Raw genomic sequence first — 10,104 nt, forward strand, 5'->3', positions numbered from 1 at the left:
TGTTTTAACATGGTTCAACCTAAAAGAATCGATGGAACAAAATTCAGTAATTGCAGCTATCTCAATTATTGTTATTTTGGTTTAACTGTTTTCACAAATCTTAATGCTATCATTGTTTAACATGGAACGCTATCGTACCCAGTTGAGTGGTGATAAGTGTTGATCGAATGCTGGGTTTGGTCAACTGAATTAGGAAAACACAAGGTTTATTATGGCTATCCTAATAAATCTAAGGTTAAATGCTTGAATTGCAAGAATGCTGAATTGTACCTAGGATCGATGGCCAATCGATTTAACCCGAGCCCTTGAACCAGAATTCGGTAAGACTGATTTTCTCTTGTTTGTTTAGTTTGTTATTCTTTTAATTTTAGTTATTTAATCCCACACAATTACTTTACCCATTCGGCTAAGAGATTATTGATTTGCTCCCTGTGGGATTCGACCTAGAACCACTTTTACTGCAAACATTTTATTGTGGGACTAGTACTAATTTTGAGGGCTAAGACAAACCCATCAAAATTTTGGTGCCGTTGCCGGGGAGCATCTTTAATTTCTTTGCTATTACCTTCCTCTTGTTAACCTCTTTTGTTTTATGACTCGTGCTTCTCAACGAGGTGAACTCGAGTACAATCCCGAAATTGAGATGACCACCCGTCGTTTAAGAAAGGAGGCGAAGCAAAGGAAGGATGGTTCACCAAAGAAGGTGAATTCAGATTGTGATCTTCCCATTTTCGAAGAAGTAGAAAGAATGGCTGATAGAGAGAGGACATTAAGGGAGTTGGCTGCACCAATTCTGAACCAACAACCTTTATGCATCACGTACCCCACTCTTGAGGTAGCCTTTGAACTCAAATCTGGTTTGATTCAATTATTACCTCTGTTTCATGGTTTCCCAGGTGAGGACCCTCACAAACATCTAAAGGAATTTCATGTCATCTGTTCAAGCATGAAACCCCACGGTATGACCAAGGACCTGGTAAAACTCATAGCCTTTCCATTTACTTTAAGAGATAAAGCAAAGGATTGGTTTTATATTCTCCCTCCCAGTTCTGTATGCACATGGGATGAAATGAATAGGATATTTTTAGATAAATATTTTCCTGCATCCCGGGCTGCGAATATAAGAAAAGAAATATGTGGAGTTTGGCAGTTTGGTGGTGAGACATTATATGAATATTGGGAAAGGTTTAAGCAACTTGTTGCTAGTTGTCCCCACCACCAAATTCCTGAACAATTGTTAATCCAATACTTCTATGAAGGGTTTCAGCCCATGGATAGAAGTATGGTCGATGCAGCCAGTGGAGGAGCCTTGGTGAACAAGACACCCGAAGCGGCCAGGGAGTTAATCTCCAACATGGCCAAAAATTCACAACAGTTCGGTGCTAGGACAGACGGTACCATTAGACGGGTTAATGAGGTAAGCCATGTAAATTTAGAAAATCAGATTTCTAAACTAACTGCTTTGGTAAGACAACTCGCTGCAGGACAAGTACAAACTGCCAGGGTATGTGGTATCTGTTCAATTCCTGGCCATCCTAGGGACATGTGTCCATCATTGCAAGATGGTTCGATGCAACAAGTCAATGCCGTAGGAAGATTCCCGGGCCAGCCCCAATGAAAGTATGATCCCTACTCCAATTATTACAATCTGGGGTGGAGAGATCACCCAAACCTAAGCTACGGGAACCAAGGAGGACAGCAGCAATACCAGCCCCATTTTTTCAGTCGACAGCCCCAGTTTTCAACATCCATCACAGCGCAAAGCCAACCCTCGAATTCAGGTATGTCATTAGAAGATATAGTTAAGGCTCTAGCTACTAATACTCAGCAATTTCAACAGGAAACAAGAGCCAGCATTCAGAATTTGGGGAACCAAATCAGCCAACTTGCCACTGCCGTTAGCAAGTTAGAGGTGCAGAGCTCCGGGAAACTACCATCACAAATGGTAGTCAACCCCAAGGAGAGTGTAAGTGCAGTGGTGCTAAGAAGCGGGAAGGAACTACAACTAGAACCTACATCACCAAGTAAGGTGGATAAAGGGCAGGAAGAAAACAAGGTGCAGGACTCAAGAGTTAGAGAGAACGTTTCAGCCATGATCAAGAGGACCTTACCAGAAAAACATGCTGATCCAGGTATGTTCACCCTACCTTGTGCGATTGGCAATAAGCAAATCGAGCATGCCATGCTAGACTTAGGTGCATCTATCAATGTCATGCCATACTCGATTTACTATGCTTAGAGATTAGGTCCTTTAAGGGAAACTAAAGCTGTTATCCAATTAACTGATCATTCTAACGCCTTCCCAGAAGGGATTGTTGAGAATGTAATGGTGCAGGTTAACGATTTAATTTTCCCAACTGATTTTTATATTCTGAAGATGGAGGAGGACACGATCGAAAGTTCAGCCCCACTTCTATTAGGCAGGCCATTTATGAAAACGGCCAAGACCAAAATAGATGTGGATGAGGGTACCCTCTTCGTCGAATGTGACGGAGAGACTATTAAATTTAATATTTTTGAAGCTATGAAGTACCCAAATGAAGACCATTCGGTTGACACTATTGGTCCAACTGTGCAGGAATTTTTTGAAAAAGATATGAATGAGGAGCTAGAATCGAGTGCACAATTGGATACGAAGGCCCCTATTCCAGATTTGAACCCGCCCATGATGGATGGAAGGGGGGCACACCGAAAGCTGAAACCAAGAGAGCTAAAGTAGCAAAGGAGGACGTCGAGCATAACGACGTTAAACAATTGCGCTTGTGGGAGGCAACCCATTGTGTTTAGTTAATTTTGTTATTTCGTTTGGTTTTTGATTTTTGTGTTTAGCAGGAACCCAACAAGACAAACAGGGAAGTACCCCCAAATCCTTCTACTTTATGCATAATCACATACATTAGGGACAATGTATAACTTAAGTATGGGGGGATTATGGAAATTTGATGGAAATTTGGGATACCTTATCTTCTTTAAATTTCTGCTCCCTGGGAACTTATCCTTGAACGATTTCAACTTATTAGGAATCATGTGCTTAGGCTAAATAGATAAGATAGGATGCAAGTATGACTAACTGAATCTTTCTTGGCTGCATATGGTACCTCATGATTTTAATCGATCAATAGGCAAGATGCATAAGGGTTTGATTGATTTTCACATAATTATCTATCAAACATGGGTTGATTATTCTAGAACTTGCTGTGTTAGGCATATAGAGACCACGATCAATGAATTCATGGATCAGGCGGTGAAACCCTGTGATTCTTGTGAAAAAAAAAAAAAAAAAAAGAGAAAGGGAGTTTGAAACTAAAATCGTGACTAATGTGAGATGGAGCATAAAATGCACTTACATCTAGAAACAAAAAAAAAAAACAAGTGTGAGATGGAGCATAAAATGCACTCACATTTAGAAATGAAAGCAAGTGTGAGATGGAGCATAAAATGCACTCACATCTTGAAAAGAAGGCAAGGGTGAGATGGAGCATAAAATGCACTCACCCTAGAACCCCAACCCCATTCTCACCTTCAGATCCTAGGAATTGACACTAAGTGGTGAAGATGTGATACATAGCAAGCTTATGGCAATAAGCACACCTTATTTTGATTCAAAGGAAAGTAATTGCATCTGGCTGAATTGGTTTGTTAAAAGCAATGAGCACCCGTGCATTCCAAGGAGTTTCAGCCCTGGAAGGCTTGTCTCCTTGACTATCGATTTAACTTGGGACCATGAGGAATGGTGATTTGCGATCACTCTTGGACAAGAAAAAGGGGAGAAAGAGATGAAAAGGGAAAGGTTACCAAGTCTGAACTAAAGCATGAAATGAACCAGGCCCCATGTAGAGAAAAAGAAAGATTGAAAATCAATAGTTAGTCTCTCTTGTGTTACTTGAGTTTTTGCCTTGCCCGAGGACGGGCAAAGTTTAAGTGTGGGGGGATTTGATGAGACAAAAAAGAACCCTATTTTTATCCTCTAATATTCACTCTTTTATATTTATTTATCACTTAAATGAACTCATTACTCTTGTCTTTCGATCTAGGGCAATAAAGAAGGCAATTGGAAGAAAACAGGACAAATTGGGTGATTTTGCACAGTTTCGGCGACAGTCAATAATCTGGGCCTAACTCTCAATTCTGGACAACGAATTAGACAATTCAAGAAGCATTAGAAAGATGAAAGGAATGTCCACAACTTTTATGTTTTGGGTTTTGACAGATTCATCCCGCATCGAATACGAAAACGAGCCCAAAGTTGGAGCAAGTTCGCAGTCAGGCCCATTTCACAACTTAAGCCCAACTCGCAGAAGTACCTTGAAGCAGCCCAACTCGAATTCAAGAATTAAGAGTCCGAATTTCGAATGTAATCTCCAAGGAGAGAGTTTTATCAAATCTAAAGTCTTGAATATAATCCTAGAGAGATAAAAAAAATTGAGATTAGAGCATTAGATAAGAGATAGGATAGGATTAGTTCAAGATAAGATCAAAACTCCCTAAGGATAAGATGATCTCCTAGAAGGAGTTGGAAAACAGCCCTCTCCTTTGGCTATATAAAGAGGGGGGTGAACCAGCTCTAGAAATCACTCAATCTTCTAGCAATCAAGCATCAAGCAACTCAAGAAGATCAGTTCGGCCATGGAGAAGCAAAGCATGGAGATTGCACAGATCATGAGCAGCTAAGCTTCTTTTTTCTGGTTCAAGGGGAGAGGTTCGATTGCGTCATTGTGAGGTTCTGTAGTTAATTTATTTTCTTGCTTTTTAATTCAAGTATTCATTGGTTCTTGTGCACATTTTTATTGGATGTTAATGTTAATTAGTCTGACAAACTGAATTAATGTTGATTTTCCTACTGCTATTCACGATTTCGGTGATCCGTAATTGTCACGAATAATGGTACAAGTAGCAATTAGGTTATTATCTTTTTGGGTCAATTGTTCGTGACAGCCTTTGACCAATGTTTTAACATGGTTCAACCTAAAAGAATCGATGGAACAAAATTCAGTAATTGCAGCTATCTCAATTATTGTTATTTTGGTTTAACTGTTTTCACAAATCTTAATGCTATCATTGTTTAACATGGAACGCTATCGTACCCAGTTGAGTGGTGATAAGTGTTGATCGAATGCTGGGTTTGGTCAACTGAATTAGGAAAACACAAGGTTTATTATGGCTATCCTAATAAATCTAAGGTTAAATGCTTGAATTGCAAGAATGCTGAATTGTACCTAGGATCGATGGCCAATCGATTTAACCCGAGCCCTTGAACCAGAATTCGGTAAGACTGATTTTCTCTTGTTTGTTTAGTTTGTTATTCTTTTAATTTTAGTTATTTAATCCCACACAATTACTTTACCCATTCGGCTAAGAGATTATTGATTTGCTCCCTGTGGGATTCGACCTAGAACCACTTTTACTGCAAACATTTTATTGTGGGACTAGTACTAATTTTGAGGGCTTCGACCTAGAACCATTATTTAGAATTGTTCTTTATTTATTTTGATTTAATGGACTGTTCGAACCTGGAGATCACAGTGCAGATTTGACGCAAATAGTCTACGCACCCTCTTTCATTCTATTTATTTATATTTGGTTTGTAAATAATTTTTTTTTATTTTTAGACTGAATGTATAGGATTTGATCAAGAATGTAATTAATAGAAATAGGATTTCTGTTATTTTTTCTTGATTAAAGAAGAAGGAAGAAGAAGGTGGCGCTGGAGGTTTGCAGTTGGAGAAATCGCTTTCTGCGATTTGTAGTTTGTGAAACTGCAACCCTTGTGATTAACCTCTGTTTTGCAGGTGGTGTGAACAGTCCATAGTTTGATTTGTTATTGTTTGAAATCAAGATTATTAATTTCAGATCTTTCATGAATTTATTCTTGAATTGAAAATCAGTTTTGGATCCTCTCGGACTAGATTGGACCAAAACTGTTTGGACCGAATCTGGGGTTCGATAGGGACTGTTTTTCAGTCTGTTTTTCTCACACTTGCTGTTCCAAATCTGATGTTCAATTACAAAGGATTAATTCGGCCCACCTGTAAAGCCCAGTTTTAAAGGGTTAAAACTGCAAAAGGCCCATTACTGTGAGATAAGCTGTATGGGCCGAACTGCTATCTGCGATTTAGCCCATACACCTAGTAGTCATTAATTGTTAATGACCTAGATTTTAAATGGGCTGTTCAATGGGCTTTACAACAGTTAATTGATTGGATCAATTCCTCCTTTACATGTGATGTTTGGATGTTTGATGTGCTGCGACCATGGGCCATAAGTACTTGGCCCATGAAGACTCGTTAGTGGCTCTTGCGCACACCATGGCTAAATGCACATCATTGCCATAGTGTCCTTCAAGGTCATTGGATGACCCCTATTTGCTTGGTGGGCCCCACAACCCTGAAAAGGGATGCATACGGAACCCCTAGCCGATTAAAGCCCACTAGAAATCTGACTTTATGAAAGTCAATGGGAGCCACTCTGGTTTGACCTAAATTAAAACTAGGGCGTTTTTGTTCCCTCTAGCAAATATGAATGCATGTGATAGGGAGACCCATATGATGGACTCTCTAAAGGCCTTCCGTCATTAGCACAATGATGGGTCCTTCTGTAATGAGGAAACGCACCATAAAATTGGGCTATCCATTTGTTGTTGGATCTATTAGAGTGTTTCATAAGATGATAGGGGCGTCATAGACCGATGTGGGAGGGGCTTCACTAGAAAATGGGAACTCTCTCACGGTACCTTGGCGTAACCTGAATATGATGGGTAAGCACTCACTGGACAGAAAGGTTTACCTGAAAACGGCTCTGAACCTTGTCTGACAGAGGCCAAAGGGAAAATCATTTGATGAGTGGATATGATCCGTCACAGAAAGGTGGTGGGGTTATGCAGCTGAAACAGTTGGCTTCACGCACCCCATGTGATTTCCCACATTTCCAGAGACATTTCGTCGTCTCCGTCACTGAGAAAGGAGGGAAATCTCAGAGATGAACAAATGGGAATGGAACATAGATTAAAATCCATATCTATGTATGTAACATGAATCAAACTAAGGTTGTGGACTAATGATTTTGCTATTTTATCAGAAAATGGCAAACAGTCAATTTGCAAAGCTTCTAGATGATAACAATTTAAAGGGCCCAAACTATGCCGACTGGTACAGAAATCTTATGCTGGTCCTAACTTCCAAAAAGTTAGACAAGGTAGTGAAAAATCCTGCCCCGGAACGTCCGGGTGATAGGGCTTCTGAGGCCCGTAGAAGGGACTACCAAGAGTGGGAGGATAAGAACTCCCTAGCCCGCTGCTTTGTCGTTGCCTCATTAGACAACTCAATACAGAGGCAGTTCGATCAGATCGAACTAGCCAAGGACATATTAGGCAGTCTAAGAACAATGTATGAAGAGCAGAACCGTTCTACTCGACAGAAGGTCCTGAAATTGTTCATGACCGCGCAGATGACCAAAGGGCAGAAAGTTCATGACCATTGTCTTCAGATGATGGGTTACATTAACGAACTTGAAGCTCTTGGATCCGGGCTAGATCTTGGCACGTAAGTGGATGCCATCCTCAATTCTTTGCCCTCTTCCTTCAATGCATTCACCATGAACTACAATATGAATAAGTTGAATGTCAGCGTCCAGGAACTCAGCAATATGTTGCAAAGAGCCGAGGATCTACTCAAGAAGGATGAGCCTGTGGTTATGCTTGCTGAAGCTAACAAATCGGGCAAGAAAAAGAGAAAGGCAAAGAAGCCCCAGAAGAAAACTAACAAACCTAAGAAGCAGAAGAAGAACAAGGCATCTGATGTCTGTCACTTCTGTGAGCAGACCGGCCACTGGAAGAGGAATTGTCTTGCCTACCTGGAATCTAAGAAAGGTAACATCGAAACTTGTGTCATAGAAACTAACATGTTAGTTACTTCTGTGTCCTGGTGTGTTGACTTCGGGGCTTCAACTCATGCGTGTAACTCACTGCAGGGGTTCAAAGTTAGCAGAAGGTTGAATGAAGGTGAAGTGACACTATTCTTGTGAACAACTGCAAGTGTTGCAGCAGCAGCAATAGGAACCGTAGAATTAGTTTTTAAAGAAGGAATGCTTGTACTTTAAGATTGTCTTTATGTACAGAACTTGAGAAGAAATTTAATTTCTGTTTCAAAACTGTGTGCTGATGGATATACTGTTTATTTTAGTAATATGATTACTGTTAAACGGAATAATAAATTCATCGCATGCGGTGAACTAGAGAACGGTCTCTATGTTCTACATCCTTCTCTAGAAACTAACTTAACCGAAACTACGTCGGTCAAAAATCCCAAGAAAAGGAATCGTGATACAGTAAGTCCCACGTGCCTCTAGCATTACCGACTTGGCCATATCGGTATTGACCGAATCACAAGGCTGGTAAAGGATGGTCCTTTGGATTTTCTAACCGTAGAAAATCTTCCCACTTGTGAACCTTGCCTTCAAGGTAAGATGTCTAAGCGGCCATTTGATGGTAAGCCTGAAAGATCTGAAGGCACACTTGACCTAATACATACTGATGTATGTGGTCCCCTGAGTGTTAGGACACGGAACCAACACGTGTACTTCATCACCTTTTCAGATGATTTTTCACGATATGGTTACGTGTACCTAATGAGACGTAAGTCTGAATCATTTGAAAAGTTCAAAGAGTTCAGACAGGAAGTCGAGAAACAGTTAGGGAGAGAAATTAAGGCCCTTCGATCAGATCGAGGTGGCGAGTATCTCTCTGATGAATTCAGGGACTACTTAAAGGCCAATGGGATAGTGTCACAATTAGCTCCTCCTGCTACACCTCAACTCAACGGTGTTTCAGAGAGGAGGAATAGGACCTTATTAGACATGGTCCGGTCACTTCTCGTACGCTCACAATTACCCACATCCTTTTGGGGATACGCATTAGAGACTGCTATCTACGTGCTGAATCGGGTTCCAACCAAATCAGTTCCGAAAACTCCATATGAACTTTGGACCGGAAGGAAGCCAAGTGTAAGACACTTGAAGATTTGTGTTGCCCTGCACACGTTAAAAGAACAAGTGCGGACAAGTTGGAATCTAAAACAAGTCGTTGCCTGTTTATAGGCTACCCAAAGGATTCGGTGGGTTATCTATTCTATGACCCGAGTGAGCAGAAAGTGTTCTGCAGTCGAAACGCCCAGTTCTTAGAATCCGATTACATCCTGGACACCCATCGTCAGGAAATAGTTCTTGATGAGGAGAGCTCAGGAGCAGTGGGAGATGTCCCACAAATTCCAGGTAATTACCAACCTAGAAAAACCACCCGGGTATCCAGACCACCAGTCCGATATGGTTATGACCAGGATAGTTACCTGGTGGAAACCTTGACTAGTGAAAAGGATCCCGTGACTTACGCGGAAGCTATGTTAGACATAGACTCCCAGAAGTGGGTGGAGGCCATGAGAGCTGAAATGGACTCAATGGAGACCAATGGAGTCTGGACTCTAGTGGATCTGCCCCCCGGGGTAAAAGCAATTGGTTGCAAATGGATCTACAAGAGAAAGAAGGGCCCCGATGGCAAGATTGAGACTTTTAAAGCTCGCTTGGTGGCGAAAGGGTATACTCAGAAAGAAGGCATCGACTATGAGGAAACCTTTTCGCCCGTGGCCATGCTTAAATCCATTAGGATCCTGCTAGCTGTAGCAGCGTACCATGACTATGAGATTTGGCAAATGGATGTCAAAACCGCGTTCCTGAATGGAGATCTTAGTGAAGATATCTACATGCAGCAGCCGCAAGGCTTCATTGCTGCTGGTCAGGATCACATGGTATGTAAACTTAATAGATCCATATATGGACTTAAGCAAGCTTCAGGAGTTGGAACATCCGTTTTGATTCTGCAGTCAAAACGTTTGACTTTGAGCAGAATCCGGATGAGCCTGTGTTTACAGGAAGTCCAGTGGGGATAAGATCACCTTTTTGGTGTTGTACATGGATGATATCCTACTCATTGGGAATGATGTAGGAATGTTGACTTCGGTCAAGGTATGGCTATCACAGCAGTTCTCCATGAAAGATCTTGAAGAAGCTTCATACATACTGGGTCTTCGACTCTATAGAGATAGATCGAAGCGGATA

General features: G+C 41.1%; 1 non-coding gene across 1 annotated transcript; it reads right to left on the bottom strand.

Moving 5' to 3' along the window:
* Nucleotides 1–1,117: 1,117 nt before the first annotated feature.
* On the bottom strand, nt 1,118–1,224 carry LOC148878929 (small nucleolar RNA R71). The gene has a single exon (XR_016106409.1). It is a non-coding gene; the product is annotated as a small nucleolar RNA R71 (small nucleolar RNA).
* Nucleotides 1,225–10,104: the final 8,880 nt, after the last annotated feature.

Source organism: Nelumbo lutea, chromosome 1 (genome assembly GCF_056320005.1).
Source record: "Nelumbo lutea isolate HS-2025 chromosome 1, American lotus-T2T, whole genome shotgun sequence".
Lineage (NCBI taxonomy): Eukaryota > Viridiplantae > Streptophyta > Magnoliopsida > Proteales > Nelumbonaceae > Nelumbo > Nelumbo lutea.